We start from the raw sequence: 20121 nt of genomic DNA, 5'->3' as shown, positions 1-20121 counted from the left end.
AACCAAAAGAATCACAGCTGGAATCATTTTATGAATTGCAGCAAATTGTAAGATTGAATTCAGTCAAGATAATTGGTTTTTAAGTATGTCCTTTCCTCTTTCTCCTATTTGATATTAACATGAAGTCTTTTTATATGTCAATAATTTAAATGTAATTTAATTTCTTTAATGAAATTGTTTAATAATTTGAGAATATAAGAATAGCTTTTCAGCAAGAGCAGCAGGGGAGGGTGATGGAGGATGGGGGAGCATTCAGCCTTGGAGGGGAAGGAAGGTGCCTTCTATCTCTCCAGGGTGACTGATTGATGCTAGTGGAGCCCCTTTGAAAGGCGTTCTGTTTCAAGTTCCCCCAGCTAAATGCAAGGGAACTGCACACAAAATGCCATTCAGGAAATGTAAAGCGTATTGAAATAGGCAGCAATCCAATAGTATTGGATGTGATTCCCCTGCCCACAAAATTCTAGGATTTAAGTAGAGTTGGAATCTGGAAAACAGATTGGACTGTCACAGTACAGCCCCATAGCCTGGTATGTAAAGACCTACATAATTGCTTTTTGCAAAACATTGAATCATACTCAACTGTGAATCACATTTAACTTTTTTTTTTTTTTTAAACACATGTCTGAGTTTCTCTATCATGTAATTTATGGAGTTAAACTTTTGGAACGTAGAACCAAGTAGAAGACTATATATTTATCCTTATTTGTTGTTATCTTGTGATTTTGAGCCAGGCCAAGTTTCTAGGCTGTTCAGAGCTTTATGAATACTAATTCAAACATCCAGTTTAGTACCTGTTTCTCCCAGGTTTGTGCCATTTGCAAATATAATAATTAAGCCATTGGACCTTCATTCAAATAATTGATTGAAATGTGGAGAGGACAGAAGTGAGGACAAAGCTTTTGAAGCCCTAAAGAATTTCCTGTGTGTTGACATGGATTAATTAATGGGGAAATGGAATAAAAACAACTTTTATGGAATCTTTGCTATGTACCTGATACTACTAATGAGTATTTGCATATGTTACTGTATTTAACCTTTAATAATGGTAACACAACTAGCAGGTGCTGAACTTGATTTTTGATTCTACATCTAAGTCCATGCTCTTAGCAGTAAACCATATTACCTCTAATTAATTGAAGTTCTGTACTTGATTGTTCAACCTTCTACCAGTCCACCAAACTGCATTTTCTTCCAGCCCACATTTCTTGCATCTTGTCCATAGGACACCAAGTTAGGCCTTATTAAATATGTGGTTGAAATTCAAATACACTATGTGGCTTTCTCTCAGTTGTAGTGAGACTAAAACAGTATTGGATGTGGTGGTAAAAAAATGTGGAAGAAGACAGTCTGATGGGATAAGGTTTAATTTTTCCATAAGCTGGTACTTATTTTTGGTTGGTTCCATTTTGATGAGAAATATATTATATAGGACACTTAAATATTAGAATAAATAGAAATGTAGTTTTTCATAATTCGTATAGTATTGTGTATCATATTCTGCAATTTTTCTCTACAGTTGCATTGTTTTAGACTTTGGAAATTTGAGGGGTCTATTATAATGGGGTATTCAGTGATATTCCCCTCAATACTTCCAGCTGTGGTGATAGCAGGAATAATAATACTTATATGTAAATGCTTACTTTGTATCAAACATTGTATAAAATGCTTTACATGTATTAGGTATTATCTCACTTATTTTACACAGCAAACCTCCGAATACTTCTTATAATTATCTCCATTTTATAAATTAAGAAGCAGATTGAGAAGTTGAGTAATGTTACCAAGCGCTGTGGCTTGAAACCAGCAAGATGGTCTCTTCCAGTGTCTGTGACTCTAGTTACTCTTGGTAGAGAATTTTCCAAGGATCTCTTGCATTTCTGTTTGTCTTGTGAGCAGAGAAACTGACTGCATTCTTCTGAATTATCTTTTCAAGGAGTTTACATAATGAATAGCCTTAGAAGATACAGTGTCCCCCTGCAAAATAAAGGGCAAATTTGTTTACTATCCAGTAGAGTAAAGATGTTGTCTCTCTCTGGCATAAAGGTTAAGCAGGCTTACTGTCCATTATAAAAGATTCAAGTTCCCTAAGCTCAGGATTCCTCTCCTATAATGCAACTCACTGAGTACAAAGACATCATCAGGCCCTCACGGCATCACCCTGTGGGAATCAGGGATAGGGTAACTGGTACAAATGCTGATCCTCTGGCTACTGCTATAGTTCTGGGTAATAAAATCGTTTGTCTCTGACCCAGGATTCTCATATCTTTTTCTATGAAAGTATGGCAGGATAACTGTTAGCTTCTAAGTAAGGTAAAATCTCAGACCCTTCACAGTTCTTGACTGCTTCTATATGAAGAGTATTTGATTCTCTCACCTACTAGTCCAGCCACGCTTTCCAAAAAGATATGCGATGATCTAAGAGAGAGTTAGTTGCCTCTTCATGATCCAAATATCTTTAATAATGTACTTCCAGGTAGTATACTCCTGGTAGCAGCCTCTACCCTTCCTCACATGTAAGTGAGAATATGACTCTCCTTAGGCAGTTTAGAAATGTAGTTCTGGTTAAGAATATCTTGAAGCAGAACTTCCAATTTAAGTTTGCAAAACATAGTGGTGCTTTCCTGGGTTGCCTTTGTGGTGACCTTAATGAATGTGGACTCATTTTTGCTGGGTAAAATAAACAGAAGAACCACTCAATCTGAGTTTGCTGTTATTTTAGAGCTTGACGTACATCTATCAACAGCAGAACCTAGCTAGTGTCAGGAGGTACAGGGTTTCAAGAAAAGAGCCATTCTTGAATAAACAACAGTTGTTTGAGAAAATCTTAGAAGTTTGTTGACAAAATTATGCTTTCAGTTTGTTCAGAAAAAATGATCAATAGAGGCACAAAGGATAATAATTTTATTTCACTAAAGTGATTCTGAATACTGTAGATTTTCTGAGTTTGGATTGGAAAAATTTGGGTTTCCAACAGTTTTCAATATTTTTTAGGAATGCTTTCCTAACTTGTATGCGAGAGACATACACTGGAAAGTTTGAACCCAAAGGTTTTACGTAAACTATTTAAAATTTCATGCACATATCTAATCCCTCCCTAAATTTTCTGCCTAGCAGCTCAGGCACAGAGCTTACTCAGGACACTTTGTGAAAAAATAGCCAAAATATGCAGGCTCTCAGGCAGAGTTTTGTCAGTGGTGCATTGGAATGCAGATTTCAAATGTGAGTGCGTGAATTTCCTTTTTTTTTTTTTTTAAATTTTGCAATTGAATTAATGGTAATAGATGCAGAGAACTAGTTGGTAGCTGGTTTCGTGTAATGAAAATATTGGCTACAGCTGGGCCATTCCTGGCTTCTTCCCTATGGACTTCTCAAACTTTAGTGAGCATCAGAATCCCCTGGAAGTCTCGTTGTTTCGGTCTAACACCCAACCCTTACAATGTCTGATTCATTTGGTCTCGGGTAAACTAGAGAATTTGGATTTCTAATAAGTTCCCAAATAATGCTGATACTACTGGTCTGAGGATTACATTTTGAGAACCACTGCCCTAGATCTTTTCTGTGGGACTAAGTGCTTCTGGTCCAAGACGAATGGCTCTTTAGAAAGGTAAATATTTAGGCTATTTTGCATATTTGCCTGAGGGAAGATATGAACTTTATTTCCCAGGGGACCCTCCTTCCACTTTATGCTAATTTTTGTTCTCCATTGTATTTCTATTTTACATGTCAAAATGAAATCCTTCCATGACATACTGAACTCAGCTGCAACCCTTCATTTTTTTCTTTTTTCTGTTTTCTTCCATCATCTCAACATGCAACACCCACTAATTCTTAGGTGATTTTTCTGGACAAAGTTAATGTGTATTATGCAGACTTCTAAACTGCAAACAAGAGACCATTTACATTCCTTCTGGAGTGGGAAATTACCAGTTTCCTTTTGTTGTTAGTGTTTATCTGTTGAATTTTGAGTGTTGTACATCAATGAATTGCATACCCATAAAGGCCAAGACAACATTTGGATTTATACTTTAGTAAAGGTTTGCTTTTTATATAGTAACGGTATTTTGCTTGACTGTTGCACATTTTTCTCATGATATACTTTGGTCAGTTTATTCATCGCAATGTAACCATATTTGTCACATTGGAAATTTGTCATGCAGTTCAATATATTATTAGATTAGTGACCATTGTTGGATAGCCTAAAATGACAATCGGGTTTATTCTTTTGGTTGACTGATAGGTATACAGGCTTCCTAGAGCTCTAGGTTGAGAAGAATTTTGATTGCACCTGAGCTCTTTGGGAAAGAATGCCACTATCAGTTATGTCTGTGTGTGGCGAGCCTTGCAGGGCATTATAGCTACATGGAAGTCTCACACCAGTGGAATCAGGCCTATTGTTTCACTATCATATGCATGTAGGATAGATTAAGCGATTGATACGAAAATGTCAAAAAGTATTAAAACACTGATACAGGAGTTAGAGAAACTTCCATTCTTTTTGAGCCTCAGTTTCTTTAATTATAATAATACCTAATTAGTAGATGACATTATTAAGCTGGAAAAGAGGTTCAAAAAAGAAAAGTATAGCAATGAAAAAGAGGAGTATTGGAGAAACTGTGGCTGGAAGACTGTATGGTGAGGGGGTAAGAGAGCCAGCCGGGGTTCAAACCCTACGTTTCACTGACTAACGTCATTTGCTTTGCTGAGTTGTAATTTGCTAATCTTTAAATGGTAATATAATTAAATAAGTTAATACACATAAAGAACACAACTCATAATAAATATTTAATAAAGGACATTATAAATTAATTACTGGTATTTGTGATGGAAGACCAAAAGGAACATGTTTGAAGATAGATGAGAGAATAAATATTTTCTGTGTAATAGTGAATTAGGCTTGAGGGATAAAGATTATACAAGAGAGAATTACACTGAGTACAAGGAAGAACTTTCTATGAAGCAAACCGAGGCAAGCAATGAAAAGGGTTTGTGTGTGAAGCAGTGAGTTTCCTAACCCAGAAAATACTCAGAGAGAGGCTGCCTGGTTTTGGCAAGATTAGGTAAAAGGATTCCCACTTGGGATGGGAGGTTGGAGTATATAATATTGAAAATTCCTTCAATTCAATTATATTGTGAATTCACTCCAGTGACTTTTGGAAAAATCACCCTCTTTGCTCCTATTTTGCACTGTCTCAGTGATGACTCTGATATTCCAAAGGACTTCCGTAAGGGCTCATGAGACTTAAGACATTACCATAAGAAAGACTCATCAATCCCTGTGTTTAAAAACCAACAAACAAAATGAAACAACATCAGATAACTATTTTTTTCTTAGTTTTAAACAGAGTAATAGGTGCTTTACTTGATCAAAGGCTCAAGTGCTGAATATACCCATTTAAGCAGTCCAAGGTTGACACTACTAACAAGAGGACATTCTGAAAAAGCACATCAGGACATGGCAATTGAGTCCGACGGCCCCAGGAAGAAGCACGTTACTGTGGCTGTATGTTTCTGGTACAGTGATCAGCAGTGAAATGATTAACAGTGTTGGCATTTAAGTGATCATAATTAGGTTTCAAAGTTAACAGCCCATTGAGATAAATAGTGGAAGTTCACACCTCTCTCAGTGCTATTGTTTATCAGACTGTCAAGTTGCAGATTCAGGAAGACAACATTAATGTGGCTTTGGACACTAATTGCCCAAAGCCAAGTTACATCCACCTGGGAAAGTCCTTTGGGTATTTGTTCGACTAAAATGTCAGGGAATATGCACTGTTGGGTTGTGCATTGTCTAACAGCATACAACACTGCGCTGATATTTTGATGCATAGAAGGCAAATGTTACAGGAATATGTTGCAATGTTTGGAAGGAATCTCCTGGTTTAATAGCATATTTGCCTCAGTTTCTCCTCTCAAATGACAATGAAACTGCTCACTTGGACAAAATGGTTTCTTAGAGGAATAAGAAATTTAATGACTTAAACAACAACAAAAAACCCCTTTGCTCATGTGAATTAGATTTCATAATCCATGTTATTGTCCTAAAGGAATTATATGCACATTCTGTCAATAGAAAAACATTGAGAGCAAATTAAATTAATTTTCATAGAATTCTGAATTATTTGTTCACAATTAAGTTTACACGCATGAATGCATGCTGCCTGATGCTCAATAGGGTAGAGATTGTACCATTTCAGTTTGCAAAGTATTGATTTTTTTTTTCCAGAAGACATTCAATAATTAAAAGCAGCAAAAAGAACCCTTAAGATGTAAAAAAAGAACATGCTGAAATATTATAGTAGTGGTTGTCTTTTCATGAAATAAAATTTCTTTAAAAAAGTCATTGGTAGTTCATTATCATTATCAACATAAAATAATTATTGAACATCATTAAAAGAATTACATCACTAAAGAAATGTATCGAAAACTGAACTTTAGAACTTTACATTTCTTATCATTTTACCTTGAATAGCTTTCCTTTTTTTTTTTTTAATCCCTCTACTGACAGGTTAAAAAATGGATCACAGCATCCTCTGTTACTCTGAGTACTACCGTGGGGCTTAACGACCAAGGAGATGATGAGGAGACCCAAGCATGCAAGGCAGAAGAGAAGGAAAAGAAGAGAGGAAAAGAGAGGGATATAAAAGAAAACTGAAAAAGAAGCACAGGAAGAGAACGGAGAGAAAGGGATTAAAAGCAGATAAACTGGAGAATAGGGAGATGTCATGGGTGACCTCAGGTGCTGGGGCCATTGTTTCCTTATATCTCAGAAACAGAAGTCTGGCTTCTGCTTTTCTGAAGTACTTATGCCTTTGTAAGCTTCTCATGAAAAGAAGTATGCCAGAAAAAAAATGGCTCCAATATTTCTGAAAGAAAAGGATGTGTTTTTATTTCTTACTGTTTTTCAATTGGTATACCCTGTTGTCTGAGGTCCTGAAGCCAGTCAGTGCAGGCTATTCACACAGACATTCTGAACCTGGGTGGACTGTAGGGCAGACCTAGACAGTCAGTGGAGCCCTCATCTAGTGATTGGAGAAGAATCGTGTTTTATTGCTGAGTAAATATGAGTAGATTATGAACTCCCTGAGGCCAGATGTTGTGCCATGTTAATTTTAATATCCTCTATTTAAGCCTGCTACATAGACTTTTTTTTTAAGGGTAAGTATAGATTTAAAATACATTAATCCTCATCTTTTGTTAAGAGATATTAAAAGCCACTGGTTAATTATTATACTCAATTTTCAAATTGCATATGAAAAAATAATTTATATTTTTCAAAATGCTTCCATAGTACTTCTGGACTCCATCGAATTCTATCAAACTTCTTGCATTTTGAAATCATTTTTTTTAAGGCTGAATAATATTTTGTTCTATGTACATAACAGATGATGGGCATGGGTTGTTTCTACCTTTTGGCTATTGTGAATAATGCTGCAATACAAATATCTGTTTGAGTCCCTGCTTTCAATTCCTTTGGGTACATTACTTTGGGTACATACCTAGGAATGAAATTGCTGGGTCATATGGTAATTCTATGCAATACACACACACACACACACACACGCACAAAACTGAAAGTAATCCTTAATGCATGTTTGCTATATTTGCTCTAGTTAAAAAAATTTTTTAGATATAACTAAAACATAACTATAACAGTTGAAGCTCTTACAATCCTTTTCTTCACTCCTTGATTCCCTCTAGAGTAAAGAATATTCTACAGCTGGTGTGCAACCTTCTGATCCATGTTTACACATTTTCAATATACGTAAAGGAACATAAACTGCTGAGTGTTATATTTTGAGTTTTAGAAATTTAGATACATGTCATAATACTTTATCTTTTTGTAACTTACTTTTTTCACTACAATAATGTATTAGGCATTGATATAAATTTATACATGTAAATCTAGTTTATTTATTTTAACTTCTGAAAAGCATTCCATTGTAAAAATACACAATTATTTTTCATATATTTCCTAGTGATTCTAATTTTTCACTGTTTCAAATAGTCTTGAATAGATCCTTTTGCATGTTTCTTTACAAAAATGAACAAAAATTTAGAATAATTAAAATCAGAATCTCTTTTATCTGTGTTTAATCTTATGTTTATGACATCCATTGAGTTTTTAATTTCAAAATTACTTTTTTTTTTAGAAGTGTTATTTGGCTCTTTTATCAATTTCACCTGTTCTTTTATTTTTTATTTTATTTTTTTTCACATTTTCCTATAATATCATTATGATATTTCCTATGCTTTACATATGGCAGTGGTATCCAAAAGAGAGAAGATATTTAAGGAAAGAAAGAAGGTAGTATTGGCAGGACTTGGTAACTGACTAAACATAGGAAGAAGAAAGATGAACACAAGATGAAACTATTGACAATTAACTTTTACTGAGCACTTAGCATGTGTTGGGCACTGTGCTAAATACGTTGCATGTGTGAACTCATTCAGTAAAGAATTTGGCCCTTCACAGCTTCTGGGGGTAGCTCCAGCCTGAGAAGAATATCTTTGTTTACTAGTAGGCTTTGGGTCATGCCAAATAATCTATGCTAATAATATGATTTATGGCAAGGGCTTTGGGCCATGCAGTATCAGCTTGAAGGGCCAGAGAGTAAGGTTAGCCATAAGCTGTGCCTATGTGACCAAACCCATTAAAAACTCTGGACATCAAAGCTTCCTTAGGTCACAGTACTTACTACCTGTGTTTTGCTATACATTGTCGCTGAGAAGTGCTGTCTGCATGAATCTGCTTGGAGAGGACAACCGGGAGCTTCAAGCCTGGTCTTCTCTGGATTCTGCCCTTTTCTTTTTGTTGATTTTAGTCTGTATCTTCCACTGTAATAGACTGCAATTGTGAATTTAACAACTTTTTATGTTCTATGAGTTCTTCTGGCCAACTATTGAACCTGAGGGTGGTCTTAGGGGACTCTTAAATTGCATCCTCACAGAAGCTTTTTTGGGTGGATATTATTATTTTTATTTTTATAAATTAGGACACTGAAGCCCAAAGAAATTAAGTAAGAGATGATAAAACTTGAACATAAATAAAGACCGCCATGATTCCCATTGCTGTAATCCTAATCTTCCTAAACAAATGCACCCACTGCTTCTGGTTTAGGTGACTGGGTACAATTCACAAAGAACAGTTATTGAGAAGGAACAGTTATTTGGAAGGAAGATTCTGAGTTTGTTTTTGTGGCAGTTGACTATATGAGCCTAGAGTTCAGAAACCAGGTCTGGGCTGGAGATAAAGATTTAGGAATGATAGGTGAGGGTTGTCATCACAGGAATAAATTCCATCATCAAAGCTGAGTATGTAGGGAGAAAGAGACTGAGAACAGAATCTAAGGTCCACTAATATGGAAGGATGAGACAACGAAAAGGAGTCAGCTAAGGAGTCTGAAAAAAAAATAGTTGGCAAGAAGGAGAAAAGCCAGAGAATCATGCCAAGAATATCAGGTGTTTTTTCAAGATGAAAACATGGCTAATGGTGTCAGATGTACAAATGTGTCACACAAAATAAAAACTGAGTAATATCTAAAAATAGAACTACCATATGGCCCAGCAATCCCACTTCTGGATATTTATTGGAAAAAATTCAAAACACTAATTCAAAAAGATTTAAGTATTTGTATGATCATTGTAGTATTATTCACAATAGCCAAGATAAGGAAGCAGCCTAGGTGTCCATCGACAGATGATATGATAAGGAAGATGTGGTATCTGTACAATGGAATATTACTCATCCATAAAAAACAATGAAATTTTACCATTTGCAACAACATGGATGGACTTAGAGAGTACTATGCTAAGTGAAATAAGTCAGACAGAGAAAAACAAATACCACATGATTTCACTTATATGTGGAATCTAAAAACCAAAATAAACAAAACAGAAACAAACTCATAGATACAGAGAACAAACTGATGGTTGCCAGATGGTAGAAGGGTTAGGGGGCTGGGTAAAAAAGGGGCAGGGTTTAAGAAGTACAAATTTGCAGTTACAAAACAGTCAGAGGAATGTAAAGTACAGCATAGGAAAAATGGTAATGTTGTATGGTGTCAGATGGGTATTAGACTTATCCGGGGGATCACTTTGTAAGTTATATAAGTGTTTAACCATTATTCTGTACACTTGAAACTAATGCAATATTGAATGCCAGTTGTAATTGAAAAATAAAAAACATTATTAAAAAAATTTAATACTGTCTCTTGGATTTGGAAACTGAGCGACCTTGGCAAGAGCGGTTTTAGATTGGCAATGGAGACAGAAGCGAGGCCGCAGTGGAGGGCGTAGTAAGGAAGAGGTGAGTGTGGCAGTAGGGAGGCAGACAGCTCTTTCTTTCTCATCTGTACTGTTATATGTCATTTACTTGATTCCTTGGATTGCTATTTTAATTGCCTCAAGATGCTACTTTCATCTCCCATGGGACTGTGATCTTCTTCACGGCCTAGCCTGGTTCTGCTCCCTGCATCCCACTCAGTAATGAGTACACTGCAGGTGCAAGTTCATATTTAATTAGAGTTAGGTACGCTGAGGAGAGGGACCTTGGCCCGGGGACAGGAAGCTATGAAAAGGGGATCATTTCTGCTGGGGTTCAGAGCATACCAGAGTAGGCGGGGACTCAGAAGATGCAGTCATGTCTGAGAACTAAGAGAAGCTCTGGGTCAGACAGACCCAGTCTCAAACCCTGTCCCTGGTACTTTCTATGTAACTCTGAGCAACAATTCTAAGTATCCATTTCATTATCTGTAAAAAAGGTGTATTAGTTTGCTAGGGCTGCTGTAATGAAATACCACAGACTGAGTGACTAAACAACACGAACTCATTTTCTCACAGTTCTGGAGGCTAGAAGTCTAAGACTGAGGCTTCAGCAGGCTTGGTTTCTTCTGAAGCCTCTCTCCTTTGCTTGCAGACGGTCGTCTTCTTGCTGCGTTCTTACATGGTCATGCCATTGTCTGTATTCCAATCACCTTTTCTTATAAAGACACTGGAAATATTAGATTAGGGCCCACCCTGTTGACCCCATTTTAACTTAATTACCTCTTTAAAGGCCCTATCTCTAAATACAGTTATCTTCAGAGGTCCTGGGGGTTAGATGCTTCAACATATAAATTTAGTGGGGACATACTACAGCTCATAGCAAGAGGATAACATTAAAACCTATTGCATATCATTTTGAGAAGAATTGAGAAAATACAAAGAACATACTTAATACAGTAACTGAGACCTAGTAACTACTAAAAAACTTCGATGAGAAGAAAATCTGCAGACCTATAAAGGAAGTGCTTGCCTAGTTGTAAAAGGTAGTAGAGAGGAAAACCCAATATTCACTTTCTGAGTCATTTCTTCTGGAACATATTCCCTGATCAACACCACTGCCTATAGGTGAGTGTCCTCTTTGCCCTTGTCCTGTCTAATGACTTACATTATGTCACTCCTTTCATGATTGTCTTGCTCCTTGATGGTGGTTAGCATCGGAGTCCATGTCTATCGTGTCGATATCATCAGCATAGAAGCAGGAATCGTACAAACATATTTATTGAATGAATGCATGACTGTCAACATTTTTCCAGGATAACACAGTGACTCATTTCCCTCCATATTTTTACAGCAAAGGTGTACATAAAGTAAATACATATTTAAGAAGACTAAAAACATTGCTTCAATTCCTGGGAAATTTGAATCTTTTATTCAATGAAGTGTCTTCCTCTGAGTAAAGGAAAACCTGATAAGTTTGCATGGCATGCAATCCAGTTATGTTTTCTCAACATTTAGCTAGCTTTTTCTTTCTCGCCACTGCCTTGGAGCAAATGCTGAATTTTAATTTTGTGTTTTTATATCTAAATTTTAGCTATAACCCTTATACAGTTATGAATATGTAGCCCCCCTCGCCCCAAGAAAAGAGCAACATTAAAACTCAAAACAAGCTTTATGTAAATTTGCCTTTTCAACTTTATGCACCTGAGTTAAATGAGGCTCATAAGAATGGCTGCAATTCGTTTAATGTTTTCCTCCTGATACAGAATTTTAATTTGGAATTGTAGTTCTGAAAAGGTGGTACAATTCTGAGGCTGACAATTTAGGAGGCCATTTAAAATGATGCCTTCTCTATTAAAAGTAGTAGGAGGGCTTCTTCTAGGGTACTAACTAGGCCACAAGTTCATCAAGGTCAAGGAGCAACAAATGTCCTTGACACTGTAAAGATCTGTTTGGAAACCCAAGAAGTGTGTAGAGCCCCAGTTGTTGTTTTTAATGCTGTTAATGGGCGACAGAATGCTAATTAGTCAGATTAACTAAGTGGCTGAGTCATGCAGTAGCCCTTCTCACCAAAGAAGTACTCATTTTGAGATGCGAAATGAAGCTTTAAAAGCAGCCAACCATACCATTCCTGAAAGATAAGAGCTTACCAAGGAGGCTGTTAATGTAGCAAGTGAAGTAAGTTCCCTGTGTGTATCTATGTCTATGTGCCTATATATTAATATACATATATATATGGAGGGGCCAGTTTTCATATCAAGGCCCTACTCCAACAAGCACTTAAATAAACCCTGCAATAAACTTAGGTTTTCAAGATATTTAATCAGATCAATTTATTCTTTAAAAATCTGTTAACAATTTTTATTTGTAATAAAAATTCTAAAACTTAAGAATTGAAAAATTTTACTAAAAATTGTGGTTTTGGATTATCAGTAGAGGGACCAGAATGGTAGAGGCAGGTTTTGAGGCAGAACTGGGTCTAAGATAAAGAAATTTCAAGAGTCCATCCCGCTTTCCTGAGAAGGATGTCTTAGCAAGGATGTCTCAGGCTTTTGTCAGGAGAATCTAATTTCCAAACTACTTATTTGCTTATTTTACAGCCTTCCCTTTCTCAGTGTCAGCGGTTACCCAAATAAAAGGCCTTTAGCTAGAATTCCTTCTAGAGGTGTTAGTGGGTAGCCCGGAGGTGTGTTTCTTCTTCACAGTTGACACTATGTTTTGGTTTCTCCTATTCCCAGCACAGTAGGATGGTTAGCAGGACAACCGAGGGGGTTACTGGTGCCTACTGACTGGAAACACACACACACACACACACACATACACACACAGACGAGAACTTGTTGAAGTGTACTTATGACAGGAAGACCAAATCATTAAGCGTTGTCAATTCTCCCAGTACATTGAGAAACAAATGGCTTTTGCTTAAGATGATCTAGGCTAAGGGTATGATTAGGAAATACTTTTCTTTCTTTCTCCCTTCATATCTTTAACACCCTACTGAGAAAGGAAATACTTTCGTTTTATCAAAAGCACATAAGAGAAGGAAAAAAATTGTGGAGCGAAGGGCACACTAGTTTGGGTGCACGTAAAATGATGGTTGGGCTGTGGGAAGGTGTCTTAATGAAGACGAACTCTGTGGTTGGTGAGGGTCACTGCATCGACCTCCCGATATGACCTGGCATAGCCCTGAGTGTCTTCAGGTATCCTCTGAAAGGAAGAAAGAGGATGCTCAGAGAGATGTGCACATGCCTGCACAGCGCAATTGAAGGTGAAAACAAAAGAAAACAAATTTGACCTACTATACTGCATACTTTCTGGTGTCATGTTAAGCCATTTGGATTCTATTTAGAGTTACCTGGGGTTCACAGTCAACCTTATTTTGAGTAATGGAATGATATACTCAGGTTTTAGAAAGATCATTCTAACAGCCAGCAAAGGAAAGAGGCTGAAGCAGGGAGCACAGAGCAAGAGAGACCAGTGGGGAGGGGAGTGATGCCATACTGGTCTGGAACTCTGACCAGGGTGCCTGCTGCTGTTCAAAGGGCGATGGCCACCCCAGCAGCACAGACATTATCTGGGAGCTTGTCAGCAATGCACATCCGCAGTTCTTGCCCTGCTATACTACCCAAATCTCTGGGGATAGGTCCAGGAAACTTCCCATGCTCTCCAGTAGATTCTTAATAACATTCAAGTTTGGGGGTGCTGTAAGAGATATCCTGGGGAACTCCTGCGTTCTTCTTTGGCCACCTGCTTGTACAGTACTCCTGGATCCATCCCTGTGCCCCTGCTCTGGAGATGTGTCTCTGCAGGGTTAACTTTCCATCGTAATGCAATGAGAGAATGCTTTTCAGTGATCGGAGTTCCACTTGGAAAATCACAACTTCCCAGGAATAAATCAGGCCACCTGGGAATAGTTTAGTCTCTTTACTTGAGAGGAGTGTTTCATCAGCTTCGATTCATCAGAGGATCTGGCTTGCATAGTAATAATAATCATCTTGATGACAACCAGCATTTGTTTAAGGGAGAATGGATGATGGCAGGGTATGGAGGTCTTAAGTTGAGCAGCAATAAATCCTCTCTCTTTGTCTTTGTGGACTAGGATAATACCAATTATTCTCTTCCTTCCTCTCAGGGATCTGCCTAGGCAGAAAAAAAGGCAGGCAGCAGCCTAGTGGGGGTGATTCAGGGACACCACAAAGACCTCCAGGAAGGCCTGGATTCCTTCTTGTCTGCCAATGTTTCCCTCGTACTGTTCACTCTGAAATTCTATTATTCTCTTCTATTATTTATACTTTAGTAATTTAAAATATTAACTTCCTCTGAGTGGGTTGTAATTTAAACTACCCTTAGGTGAATTTGAGGAGAACTCTAAAGATGAATATTTTTATCTTAAAATATACACATACTATAGTACTAACGTTATACGAATGCAAAATTATAATGAAACCATAAATGTATATAAAGTATATATTTTCTCCAGTTCCCTATGGATTGGGTGCCAAATCCTGCCTCATAGATTCCTGCTCTAAAACTGAAGGTCTTAATCTGAGAAAATCCACAGATGGGCTCTAAATGGTCAGTCAACTCCCTGGTATGTATGCAGAATTGATAAGCTTTTTTTCTGGAAGGAAGGTGTACCTATAGCTTTCTCAGAGGGGTTGTTAAACTCAAAAGGTAGTATATGATCACAGATAAGAGAAAGAAGGATCTACAAATAAGATCGTGTATGGGGCGGGGGAGAAACATTAATGAAAGAAATGAAGTTATTTAATGAGCAGCTAATATAAAATTAGATGTGGTCTCTGAGATTCTGACTTATCTTCTCTCTCTTGATTTTCATGAGTCTTGCTGAACTAGGCATTGCGGTGTCTATTTTATAAATAGATAAACTGCCACTCAGGGAAATTAAATGATTTCCTCAGGTTTACTCGGGAGGAGTGAAATGGATCTGGCATTCGAGCAGGGAAAAAAAAGGGCACTTGGATTTAAAAGGATTCAAACAGGGAGGTTAGGGACGTCTAAGAGACACTTCCCTTCTTCTTGTTTCTGAGAAAGATGGAGCACTCCCCTTACCCAAGGCTAACCCCTCCAGTTATGCCATTGGTTTTTCCTTCCCCTGCCTCTTCCATCCCCTGCCTCTTCTTTTCTTCCCCCGGGATCATCTCTCAAGTATTACCTCTCGCTTTTACACCTTGTCTCCTGATGCACCGGTGATCCTCAGCAAGGGAGTCAGCAGAGAGCATGTAATACGTAATTAAAACGAAACCGAAACCTCTCCAGGTAATTCTATTGTCTCTGTTTCATTCTACCCTCCCCAACTGAGACCTATTCTCTGTCCTCAGTATTTATTCTCTACCCTCCTGCCTAAGGACATATTTAGCATTCCTTATTATAAAAAGAAAAACATTTATTTTAAACTAGGATGTTTTCCTTCTCAGAAGCTCTGCCGCTACCACCCCCCCACCTCTTCCCGCACGTAATACTTCTAAACCACAGCCCTGTTTTTCTAACTCTGGTGCAGAAACACCTTCAATTAAACACCTACATATCATATACAGTGAGTCCTCACTTAACATTGTTGATAGGTTCTGAGACTTTAAGCAAAACAATGTATGATGATACTGATTTTACTACAGGCTAATTGCTATAAACAAGAGTTAAGTTCCTAGGCATCTCATCAATGTTATAACATAACAAAATGGTGTTGAATGAAACAAGGTAATTAGAGGACTTACTGTAATAGTATAATTTGTTGTCTACTTATCTCTCTCCTTCAATAGCCCATGAGGGTCTGGAGTAGTATGTGATTTTGTCTCTCTGGGCCTGACAGAATGCTGGGAACAACACATGGTAACATGTATGGTGAAGCGATCACTGGATTCTATTACCTAAAATCGCAAATCAAACATTATAGGGTGAACTATTATCCTGGTCTTCCCAGGACTAAGAGGTTTCTCAGGATGCAGAATTTTAAGCATTAAAATTGGGCCGAATTGGTCACCCTATGCCTTAATCTGATATTCCAGACCCAGTGTATTCTGTCTCCAGTAAGCTATTCAAAATCAACTTGCATTACTTCCACACCGACATCCTATATTTCAAAAAAAGAAAAGAAAACAAAACATGTCCTTGAAGTTTCCTGAAGATGGACCATTGCTGAACCTTTGATGAGAATGCAGGACTCAAGCTAAGAATCATAAGATAGGGTGGTATTTTTGGGTGCATTCAGTTCAGTTTGCAGCTGGAGGTCATGTAAGTGGAGCTGACCCAGATCATAAGAAACATTTGGATAGGTGGGGGTGTGGAATTGATAAGAAGCAACAAAGGAGTCTGGTGTGGTGCAGTGGTTCTTAAAGTATAGTCCTGACCCAAGGGTCAGCAGCATCAGCCTTTCCTGAAGGTTGTTAAAAACACAAATTCTCAGGCCCCACTTCAGACCTACTGAATCAGGCATTCTGGGTGTGTGCCTAGCATCTATATTTTAGGGGATATTCCAGGGGATTGTGATGCACACAAATTTGAGGGTCACTGTCTGGTAAAGTGAACACCTTACCAGGAGTCAGACAACCTGGATTGTAATGTCAATTATCATGGCTTATCAGTGAGATTGTGGGGCCTCTGATTCTCTATTAACTAAGGATTTGGAAGAGATAATCTCTGTCATTCTCCTTATGGAAACTTTTCACTGTAAGTACCCAAGGGCCCATTAATGGAACATTCATAAATGTGAAGGCCAGAATGTAATTCCATAGTGCTGTACCTGGCCAGGGCCGAGATACGTTCTGATTAAGGCACCAGGGACGTCTTAGAGAAGAAAGAAGCTGTTCTCTCCCATGTTTGGGGGAAGGAAAGTACCTCTCTCCAAATATCTCTAACTTCTTATTAACCTGTATGCAACTACATTCCTATTCATCAGAGCCTATGTTCAAAGCTTGATTTAATTAACAGTTTAATCGCCTACCCACTGCATGTCTACTGCTGTGATAGGCACCATGCTAGAGGAGTGTTGTAAACTGACCTATGCCAATCTGATCATCCTCATTAAGCTTTTTGGGTAAAATACTGGTAACTTTCAATAGCTGAAAGTTGGTGAGGATGGTAGATCTCTTAGACTGGGACAACCTTGACACCAGGTTTTAATGACAGCAAAGCTCAGATCAAATTCTGCCACACATACAAACATTTTTTTAGCCAAGTGACACAAACGGAATCATATAACCTGTTCTATAAGCTTGATCAAGTCCTAGCTCTAGGTCCCTTGGAGTGCTCCAACAGCTCCTTACATGGATGGTTCACTAGAGGCAAAGAGGCAGTAATTTAGCAGCGGGATTCAGCTAACATTCTAGCCAGATTCAGACAAGAAGAATCTTGTGATTCAGCAGCTGGACCCAGGACAATTTCCGAATCCAGCCTCAGGCACCACTCCTAATTGCATAGGCTATGGGGGTTGGTTGGATTCTTATACCATGCATGAGTGGGAATGCTTGCACAATACTTCGGTCAATACACATATCTTGATCACCACCTATTTCACCAATGAAAAATCATTTCTTACATCCATTACTCTAACAAAGAAAGTCTCTGGAGTTGATCAGCCATAAAGATAGCTGAAGTGTTGCTAGAGCCTCATTCTCAGGGACGTTTCCATTAGAGTCTTTCAAATTTTAGCCACCCCTGGAATGAGTATTCTGTTAGGACACTGACCTCCCTCCCTTCAGCTAGATGAAAACTACCTAACATACACTGTCTATAGAGGGAGAATTTTAGAGGAAATCATAGGTAGCATGCCTGGAAAATACAAAGAAATGTCATATTATTAATTTTGTAATATGTGAAAATGCTGTATTTTTAGGTAAAAAATTTCTTGTTAAGGTTGGTAATTTCATATGAGTCAACCTATAAAACATAGTCCTCGAGTGTCTCTGAATATATTATGCTATCTCTGTTTTTGTTTGTTTTGTTTTGTTTTGTCCCATCTTTTCTGGTCTCCTTGAGTACCTGTCCTTCATCTTCCCACAGACATTGACCTTCGTGCTCTGCCCGAGGTGGTTCTGTCCCAATCCTTTCCCTATGAACTGCTACCCATCCTGCTGATCTTATCTTAGATATCATCTTATACAGGGACTCTGGACTCCCCAGATATACCAGTGTCCTCCTAAGACATCTTAAACAGCCTCTGCTAACTGTCCTTTGAGCACTGTACTGTAAATTCTTTAACTCCTTTGTCCTGGTCCCTAATTTATGAGCTCCCTGAGAGCTGGGGCTGGACCTTCCTAACTGCCAGGACATAGCAGAAGGCAGCAAACAGTGCCTTGTGTTCCAAAACATGTATCCTTGAGTAGTTTTCTTGGAAGGTCCAATAAGCTGAACCTGTGAGAGAAAAGTGTCCCCAGTGGACAGTACAAGGCACGTTACAGTTAGGTGCTAAATGCTGAGATATTGTCTATAAGTGCCGTAAGCTGTTTGGATAGAAGAATGAAGGAGAGGCTGATAGAAAGCCAATTAAAGACGTTGTGGAGATAGGGTTACAAGCCGTGTCCTAAGTCTCCCAGTCAGAAGAGAGCATGGATGAGAACACAGGCCACTCATATACACTTTGATAACTCTGATGGATCAGTCTCTAAGGGACAGTAGGGCTCCCATTAACCTCAGAGAGAGCTCTGGGCATCACCAGATCCTTGCAAGGGCGACAAACAGGGATAGGGAAAGAATAACAATAGCAGTTACACCAATTAAAATAGAAATGATATCATCTGGGATCACTCAACCAATTAGCATACAATTTAGTGTAATAAGAAATCAGAGAGAGGGAGAAAGAGAGGATGAGAGCAAGAACACATGTGCCTACCAAGAATACGGGAGGAAGCAAAAGACCGAAACTGCTAGATTTCAACATTGAGTAGATCTCTCTCATTTGCCTGCAAAAATTGCACCCAAGAAGGAAGATAACTGTATCCCTGCTATTTTGGAGTCCAGCATATTATCTATTGCAGATTTTGATGTCTTACTTAAGCCTGTGCCAGTCTGATTTTAGGAAGAGTGTACATTATTTACATGAAAACAAATATGAGCATTAGGAGGCATTTTTCCCCTGCGTGCAATTCCTACTAAAGAATTTACATTCTTCTAATTTGCTGCTTTACTGCATCACTTAGTATCCGCCTGAGATGAGCACAATGTCCTCAGTTAGGAAGGTGCTGAGGAAATTTACCCTTTTTGCACCGAATCACTTGCTTTCCTCCTCGAAGCTAGCAAACTCTTACTTGAAATTCCCCTTTCTAAGCATCTGTTTTGTTTTGCAGGTATCAGCTGATCCACAAATCACAATGCAGGCTTGGGAAGATGTTTGATTTTAATATTTAATTCTGAATGTACTGTTGTAGTATTTCTACTCCGACTGACAATGGCCTTTTCAAAAATAAATGCAGAGACATATGTTTTATTTACATTGCAATTGATGAATTCTTCTTAAAAATGGGGATTCTGAATGTATTTTAGCAACCCGCAAACATGAATACCATATGGTGAGCCGCTTCCTGCAGTGTTAGGATAAACATCATGAATAGCATTAATGTAAACCACATGTATTAGTGGTACCCACCCAGCTCAATAGACTTACAGACAAACTGAACCAGAAAAATGTCTTAGGAAACCAAACATTGAACTTCTGTGGTGTCAGGAGACTTTGGTGTGCTCTCCTCTAGGAAAAGGAAGACAAATTTAGAATCTTGTTTTAAACACACAGAAATACTAATGCCCATGCTTTTGCCTGTGGCACTTAGATTTTTAGGACTAAGAACGCTCCAAGAGGCCAACTTTGAAGGCAGCTTTTGATGTGATTGTGGACTTCTGTCACTTGCA

The sequence above is a fragment of the Pteropus medius genome, unplaced genomic scaffold (assembly GCF_902729225.1).
Source record: "Pteropus medius unplaced genomic scaffold, Ma_sr-lr_union100, whole genome shotgun sequence".
Classification (NCBI taxonomy): Eukaryota; Metazoa; Chordata; class Mammalia; order Chiroptera; family Pteropodidae; genus Pteropus; species Pteropus medius.
The sequence above is the reverse complement of the archived record's forward strand: the minus strand, read 5'-3'. Positions refer to the sequence as shown.